Consider the following 9347-nt stretch of genomic DNA (forward strand, 5'->3'; position numbering starts at 1 on the left):
TCTGCTAGGACAAAAACACTTGTTTTAACTGTAGGACAATTTTAGACAAAGCATCTACACTGAAATAATTCTATGATGTAGAGATGTTTAAAGCATCATGTTTACACTACTGAATGATAATTCTGTATCTAAATTAGTATAGACTACCTTAATTACATATTTTAAGTAAGAGTAGATCTTATATCTAAATGGTAATTGTTGCATTTTGATACTATTAGGAAAAATATGTTAAATTTAAAAACAAACAGCACAATGTCTGAATTTTGAAAAATGCATATGCAGTCTTTTGGTGCCTCTGTTTCATCATCTCTCCAATGTGGGAAACTGAAAAAATGCTCACCATCATTTTTTCTGGTTATGATAGAACAATAATTATTTTTTCACACACATACTGACACTTTATTAAACCCATCTAAAAGAGAATAATCACATCCATATTTTTAACGGATATCTCATGTCATTTGAGATGCCAAACGATCCAAGGAAGGAAGATGAAAATTAAATACTAATCCTAAGGCACCTAAAAACCTATGACCGCAGTGGTAATAGGCTAAGGAAGATTAAGCTATGGCAAATCATCTAATGTGAAAGTTAGCAGTTACAAGCAAGAAGCAAGTTTTCTTTAAGGAAGGCACAGGGAAATGGTCACTTGAGCCCAGGAGTGTATTTGGCTAGGAGAAAGGAGAAGATGGCTGAAGGTAAAGCCAAAACCAAAAGGAATAGATACGAAGGAGAATTGAAGCTCCATAGTCAAGCAAGATGACGATGGATCAGGCTTCTTCCTCCTGAGAAGGATCCCACCTAACAACTGCTGGAGCTGAACTGCCCACTTCTTCCTTATAGGCTGCTGGACTAGGTTTGATGTTACCCAGGACTCATAATTTAGCACAGATCTTGAAGAGCTTGTCACACAGTGGGAGGCTTTGTTGCTAGTTGTTCTGGACATAAAGAAAGCCTGAACATTCACATGCAAAGTAGTCTGAGCAACCACCATCACATCCAAGCATCCCTGCATAACACCCTCAAGAGTCTGAAATCTTGCAGCAGCTGTGCTGTACTTAAAGCTGCAAAGCTCACAGCAAATTCATCAGGGGAGCCAAAATGAGACAAGACAGCTGGGAAATCCCAGCAGGTCATCTCAAGCTACCTTTCCCCATTAGGATAAGCTGTAATATACCTAATATGGGATGTAGAAAACTACACTGGATCAAGCTGGGTCTTCAGCTGAAGGTGTCTTCAGATATCAAGGGCAAGACAAGGGGTGGGGTTAATTTTATTTTGAAAAAGCCTGAGAAGTTACACTTTTATAAAAGGACATGGCTGAATGAATAGGAAACAGATTCCGCATTGTGAGTTCTCCTGATGGCTTCTGCAAGGATTGTGGAGATGTCAATCATTGTGTTTTGGAGCAATGATTCATCTTGTCCTCTTGAGGGATGGTATTGGTTACTACTACCGCTTCAAAGCATGTGTTATTTATGTGAGAAATGGCTGTGCCAGAAAAGGTTCCCTGAGTTAAGATAGCATAAACTCTGGTGGCTCCAGCTGAGAAGTTTGTCAAGTGCATGGCAGATTGTGCCACAAGTGTCAGCCATGTCACCTGCAAGGATGGCCACCGGATCCTTCACACCTCCCACTAGCTCCAGGCAGTCCACTTCATGGGCCTTTTGCTGTCTGTGAATCAAGGCAAAGTCCACATTCAAGGGGTATGCGATGCAGGTCACTCTCTTATCTCTGCCAGCGTCAGGCAAGACAATAGTGTGGTTCCTCCACTCTGACATGTTCTGGCTGATCCACTTCAGGACAGCTGCTTTGGTGTACAAATTATCCACTGGGATATCAAAAAATATGAGCAACATGTGGTCTATGGTGATGATGAGATCAGCGCCTGCCACAGATAGCATGTTTCCAACAAGCTTGGCTGAGATTGGAGCCTGGCTTTTATCTTTCTTATCCTGCTGAGCATAAGGGGAAGCAGGGATGACTGCAGTCACTGGGCTGGCTGAAGCAATCTTGCAGGCATCGATCATGATCGGAAGCTTCATTAGATTGTCATTGATTTCAACGCAACCACTCTGCACAATGTAGACATCTCTCCACATACACGTTTGTCGATTTCCACCAGATCCCAGGTTGCTGAATTTCTTTCCAACCACCCTGCCTAGTTCCAGGCCCAGGTGGTCAGCAATTTTCTGGGATAAGTCCTGGTGGGAGCTGCTGCTAGATTTTCATATTCAGCATCTTGACCTCTGACCCTAGGCACCCTTTGCTCAGCGATCACTGCTGCTGCAGAGACCAGGACTGAAGTCTTCCCAGAGACTCAGTGCTGATTGCTTGGCTTTGCTACTCTGCTATCTTCTACATCAACGATTTATTCTTCTGGGAACACCACTACAAATAGGATGATTAAATACAAACTATATGGAAATACTAGAGGGACCCAGAGATCGAATTAAAAGTGCCACGGAAGACCTGGACATTGAATGTCCAATTTCTTGGCGTTATTTATCAGATTAGGACCCTTTGAATATTACTTCAATATCTTATGAACTTTTATAGAGATTTTATGATTTCACTTTCCATCCCCTCCAAACTCTGTTCTTCTGTTTCTGTCTGTCTCTGCTGGCTTTGTAGTTGACCAAATGAACTTTTTGAGTATTGTGTCATTTAACTTTCACAACATCTGGTCAGTAAATAGTTCTACCCTGATTTTTAAACACTTTTATGTATTTATTTTCATTTTATTTGAAAGGCAGAGAGACAAAGAAATATATCTTCCAACCAGTGGTTTACTCTCTAAATGGCCACAACAGCTAGGGCTGGATCATACCAAAACCAGAAGCCAGGAAATTCAATCCAGGTCTCCTATGAGGGTGGTAGGGGCCCAATTATTTAAGCCATTACCTGCTGCATGCTAGAGTTTCCATTGCAGAAAGGTGGGTTAGAACAGATACTGCACTCAAATCAAGCACTCCAATATGGGATATGCATGGCAAGTGATGTCTTAACTGCTTTGCTAATTGCCTATTCCATGGAATGGAACTTTAAGTGCAGATTTTTTTTATTCCACATTCAGTATTATTTTCAATCTACCAGAATAAGTGTCAATTGAATTCCAAATATAATGCTCGAGAGTGGTAACTTAATGAACTATCCTTATTCACAAATATATGTTCAAGAATCTTATGATTTTAGAGGCAGAATGAGTTAGGTTTTCTAATTATCCATTGCAAAAATGCTTATGGCCTTCTCCCTGTCTCCAACTATTAACTCTGTCTTTTTGTTGGTATCATTAACTTGGGTTCCTTCAAATTGCAGAAAATAAGGACATGGCAGTTCTGAGTTCTACTGTTATAATTTCTGGCTGCCACATATAATCCCACAAAAGTACTTTGGCAAGGTCTTGGCCACTGTCCACTCCCTTCTGGGAGTGGGGTTCCATTTTAGAAGCGTCCTTGGAGCCACATGAAATGATGACAGGAAGGAATTCTCTAAGCTGTTGAGGGGTTGTTTCCAGAACGGAGAAAGAATCTGCTTTCTAAGCACAGGGTGTTGGTCCAGGGAGGGTGCCATAGGGAGAGTTGGTGAGCAGTTGGGAGGAACAGGAGAGCCCTAGTGTCTGATGGTAATCAAGGGAGTACAGAGCACAGAAGATGAATTTCTCTTGTCTGGCTCCTTAATTGGGGACCGTGCCAGGCTCAATGTAACCAAGAGGAAGTGTAGGGAAGGGCCAAAGAATGTCACCGTGTTAAGGGTTAATCTTTAGAAATATTCTGTGTGATACTTTTTGGTTACCAATATACAAAAACCAAGGAATGCAAAATTATGATTCCCAGCTTTTCTTGTTAGTGTGGGGCTTGTCCTCCACAAGAGGAGGTATGGTGTGCCTCCTCACTTGGGGTCACCACTACTGAGGCTTTTATCAGAACACACATAACTTGGAGTTACAGCTTCATGGAGGCCAGTGAGCTGTAAAGCTTACAGAATATGGTCTGGGGGAGCTGTGGAAGCCACGAGCTGTTTTTCTGATGCTAACTGAGCTTCACATTTAAATATCTTCTGTCAATGGTATAGGGTTCCTCAAAAAGTACACAAAGCACACATACCATGAAAAAATTACCCATGGATCTCAAAAACTTGTTGCACCAGAATAAACTTATCTTTTAATTTTGTCTTTTTTCCCATAAATTTTTTGAAGAAACCTGTAGACCTTAGAATTTAAGCACACATTCTAGATTCTATAAGATGTTAAACACAAAGTAAAGAGCATTCCATTGAGAGAGGGCATTATGTGTTAATCCCACATTTATTAATAAAACAATAAGTTTATTAATCTTAATAAATAGATAATTTAATAAATTTATAATTTCAATAAATTTAGTAATTTTGAATAAATTAATTAATGCATTAATTTCACATTTATTGCTTGTTTTGCATTTCTGTGTCTTGCTGTTGTATCTCCTGCTGGGCCTCTGTATTTGCAATGTCCAAAGCAATCAGATGTGAAAGAGGGTAACTCAGTAAACAGGAGTGACTTCCTTCTTCCATTTTCTTTCTTTTTCTTCTGTCCTGTTAATTTCCTTTAAAAAGACAAAGTCCATGATCTCTGAACCCTGGCCAATTAAACTCTCCTAGTTCAGCTTAAAGTCTTTAGTCTTGCCTGAAGAGAATATTTAAGGCTTTTATTAGGACACAAAAGGATTAGCTGAGAAGATGGGAACCTATGGGTACAAATTAATTTTAGAATAGTGAATTTCAGCATAATTGAGGGGAAGCATCAGTATCACCTAGGAATTTGTTAGGAATGCACAATCTCAGATCTTACTCTAGACCTATAAAATCAGTAGTGTGACTAATAATGCCATTGGCTGCACTTTAACACACTGCATTAAAAATGCTACTTAAACCATCCCTCTTTCATCAGACTGAAATCTCAGTCTGGAAGGAATCTGTATGTCTAGTTTCCCGCTGGGTATTTGGAACCTAGTGTAATCACTGGCGCATAGTAGGTATTCCATAAATGTTTGTTGTGTGATCCATGCGGGACTGTCTGCTGGAGTGGGAGTTGTTTGCATAACTAAGTTGTTAAGTAACCAATGTGATTAGAAGGACTGAATGAAAGAGTAGAGTTAACAGCGGGACAAATGAGCTGTGTAATTAACACCTCTGATATTGTTATTTCCTAGAAGAGATTCTTCCGCGCTGTTGACTGTGATTAAGCAAAGAGAGACACTTGCTCAAGTGAGAAAAGGATTTGTCTATTTAGCATAAGGGTGCCTTGCACTATTCTATGATACCCTTAGACTGTGAAATTACTACGTGGTCTCTTATGCAGGTGGAAACTTTGTTCTTCCAATTTAAAAAGGTCAAATTCTAGTGAAATCCACTGAATTGTCTGACTTTTGACTTTATGTCGGAAATTTTTCTGTTATCTCCCTACCTTTTCTTTCCTCTCCCCTCATTTTCTTTTACTTCTTTGGTGTAGATCCATCCCTCCTCCCATTTCTCTCTGGCTTTTTCTCTTTAAATATTTATTTTTATTATTTGAAGGGGGGAGAGAGAGAGGAAGGGGTATGGGAGGGAGAGAGAGAGAGAGATCTTCCTTCTGTTAGTTCATTCCCCAGATGGCCACAATAGCTAGGGAGCTAGGCCAGGCTGAGGACTGGAGGTTGGAACTGCATCCGGGTATCCCACATGAGTGGCAGAGGCCCACCTTCCACTTGAGCCATCTTCCACTGCTTTCCCAGGCTCATTGGCTGTAAGCTAGATTGGAATTGGAGGAGGTGGGACTTGAACAGGCACTAAGATACTGGATCAGGTGGTAGCTTAACCTACTATATTATGTTGGCCCCTTTGACCTTTTTCCACATTCATCTATCTGATGTTCACTCTTCCATTTTTTGGATTTATTTAAGGATATTCTTAAAGCTTCAGGTTTGATTATGTTCTCATTCAGTTAAAAATCTTTGATGATTTCCCACTGCCTGCAGGATAAGATCCAGCCCCTTTGGCAAGACCCTTCTTGGGCATGCCTACCCAGCCAGCCTTTTCTGTTGTCCTCCTTCCTACTCTATATTGTGGCCACTGCAGGCCACTTCTCATTTCCCAAACACTAATTTTGTCTGCAAATCTATGCTTTGTTCATGCTGTTTATCTGAATACATTGTCAGCCAGTGAATTCTTACATCATGTTCTGGTTCAAAATGTGATTATTTTAGGCTCCTCTCCCCAGCCCCCGTAAAACAGCTTATTTCTTCTTCTGTGCTGTATATAGCACACTGTACATATCTCCGCCATGAAATGTACCACACTCTTGCTTACTTGGCTTTCTTTTCCACCAGACCGTATTTTCCTTAAGGGATAGTGCTTTGTATTATTCATAATACAGTGTGTTGACACTAGATATTAATGAATGTTTATAGCTTGAACGAACTTTATCTTCAAATTATTACTTAGTAAATATGATGGTTAATTTTAGACGTGAACTTGGCTAGATTAAAGAATACCTAGAACACCTGGAAAAGCATTACTTTGGGTGTGTCTGGAGAGTGTTTTCAAATTAGTTAAGCGTGTGATTCTGAGCAGACTAGGCGAGATGACCCAGACTCAGTGTAGGTAGCACCATAAATGGGCTGGGATTCTGGAAGAAATGAAAACAAAAGTGAAGATGTCACTGACTCAGAACTGGGACTTGTTTGACTTACTTGATCCCTGCCCTGGACATCAGAACTCTCTGCTTGCTAGCCTTGGGCCTCCAGAACATACGCCAGTGGCCCTCTTGATGGTACTCAGGCTTCTGGCCTCCAGCCGAGAGTAATACCCTTGGCATCCCTGGTTCTGAGATCTTTGGGCTTTGACTGAATCGTACTACTGGCATATCAGGGTCTCCAGCTTGCAGATGACCTGTGTGGCACTTCTTGGCTACTAGTTTCTCTAATAAGTCCTCTTTCATGGATTTACCGAGTCTGGCTCTTTATAAAACCCTGACTAATGCTATAGACTACATTTCACCCCCTTGATAGGTTTTAGTCATATGTCTATTTTATTTGCCAGAGTATGTTCAGACCTATAATAGCTTTTTTTTTTAAAGATTTATTTATTTAGTTGAAAGTCAGAGTTACACACACACACACACACACACACAGAGAAAGAGAGAAAGAGAGAGAGAGAGAGAGAGAGAGAGAGAGAGAGAAAGGTCTTCCACCCGCTGGCCCACTCCCCAACTGACCACAATGGCCAGAGTTGCGTGGATCCGAAGCCAGGAGCCAGGAGCTGCTTCCGGGTGCAGGGGTCCAAGGACTTGAGCCATCTTCTACTGCTTTCCCAGGCCAAAGCCGAGAGCTGGATAGGAAGTGGAGCAGCCGGGTCACGAACTGGTGCCCATATGAGTTGCTGGCGCTTCAGACCAGGGCGTTAACCCGCTGAGCCACAGCGCCGGCCCCTATAATAGCTTTATAAGTTAAGGGAAGTGATGCTACTACTAGGATGGCTGTAATTGAGCTAAGCCTGGGTGTGTACATAGTGGTAATTTTTAAAAAGACTTAAAATTTATTCATTTATTTATTTGAGAGAGAGAGAGAGAGAGAGAGAGAGAGAGAAAGAGAGAATCTCTCATTGTCTGGTTCTTTCCCCCAAATGCCTGCAACATCCAGGGCTGGTCCACATCAAAGCTAGAAACCAGGAACTAAAGATGGGTCCCCCACACAGGTGGTGGGGGCTCAACTACTTCTGTTATCACCTGCTGTCACTTAAGATCTGTATTAACAGGAAGATAGAAACAAAGTGGAACAGATATTTGAACCCAGGCACCCCACTGTTGGATGCAAGCACCCCAAATGGTATCTTAACTAACTGCTGCAACCAAACACAAGCCATGGAGGTTGTTAAGGTCATGCCTTTGCTCCACACAGCCCTTGAAAAACACAGAGAGGGTGCAAGTGGGGCTGGTGAAACCTAGTTCATAAACCCTTTACAAAAGCCTGTTAGTACTTTCATCTCCCCACTTAGCTCCTGCCCTTCACTCTTCCTTCCTATTCCCAAGATGTGCATTAGTAGGATCCACAATCCAGACACTCTATTCGTGATGTGGACATCTCAAATGATGTCTTAACTGCTGCACCACCTCTGCTGTATTAGTTCTTTCTTCAAATCGTTGCTGTTATATTGCCTTTCTTTTTCAATGAAAAATTTTCATAATGTATTTAAAAAGTTACTGCACATGCTTGGTCACTATTTGATTACCTAAAATTCTGCTGATATTATCTTCTAATTCCTCCCATTGCTGTTTCTTTGTATCATTATCATTGTTCTAATGACCTGCCCTTTCCTTCAAAGATTTTTAAATACCTGACAACTCCATTTTTACATGAGAAGTCACCCTCCTTACCCATTACGTAGTTCTGCTTGTAAATTTCTTGAAGTTCATTATCAATGTGTCCATTTCAATTAAATTCAACAAGCATGGAAGTTGTATCAGGGGAATGTATCAGGCATGGTTCTGTGCCAGGTGCATCCAGAAAGCCAATAGATCACTGAAGCACTCCTTTCAGAGTGATTTCCATCAGGTGTGACAGAAGTCATTCAAAACATTTTTTTGGTAAAACTGAAAGTTGCTTGTGTATTCTCCAGGTGTGTTTTTTGGGGAGAGAGGAGGTTGCCTTTAATTATCATTAAATGGTCTCAAGAACATCCAGAGTCTTCCTTCCTACCTTTTGAAATGTCTCTTCCTCCGATAGATGGTGCTTGAAATTCCACTTCACAACATCGTTACTTGACAACATGTGGAGTAGGTAACATTCTTGTTTCCTTTCCAATTTAACAAAAGCTCTCAATTTTACAAACTAGTTTAGTTCAGGTCTTAAATCTTGCCTATAATTCCCTTTAAATTCCATCTTAAAAGGACTAAAGTGAGAATACACTTAGCATTTTGGAAGCTTTTTCATCATGTAAGGATATGAGTCAGTCTTCAAAAACATTAATATGCATACACTACTACTCCTTGATGATAGACATTTTATTGGGCACCTTTTACTAATTATCTCTGCTAGTGTCATGGGAAACTCTTTAACTGATGTGATATCTGTATTTGCTGGTCTGACCCTGACTTTGATATTGGGCAAATTCAAACTGTCTTTGAACTTTTAAAAACCCGCATGACTTGCTATAAAACTTCATAACTAACATGTCCACTATGCTTAGCCTTTAAATCTTTAAATACCATCTCACCAACTCCTGAACTGACATTTGGCTTCTGAGCATTCTATGTTGATGCTGTTATTCTTTTGTTTCCCACTAGGTGATGATGTTGATATTTTCAGTGGCTAATTCTTTATTGAGTGGAATTGGCT

General features: G+C 40.6%; 1 pseudogene; it reads right to left on the reverse strand.

Moving 5' to 3' along the window:
- Nucleotides 1-1218: 1218 nt before the first annotated feature.
- Nucleotides 1219-6952, reverse strand: LOC100346461 (ribose-phosphate pyrophosphokinase 1 pseudogene; annotated as a pseudogene).
- Nucleotides 6953-9347: the final 2395 nt, after the last annotated feature.

This window comes from Oryctolagus cuniculus, chromosome 5 (assembly GCF_051225735.1).
Source record: "Oryctolagus cuniculus isolate XC-2025 breed Fujian yellow rabbit chromosome 5, ASM5122573v1, whole genome shotgun sequence".
NCBI classification, from domain to species: Eukaryota; Metazoa; Chordata; class Mammalia; order Lagomorpha; family Leporidae; genus Oryctolagus; species Oryctolagus cuniculus.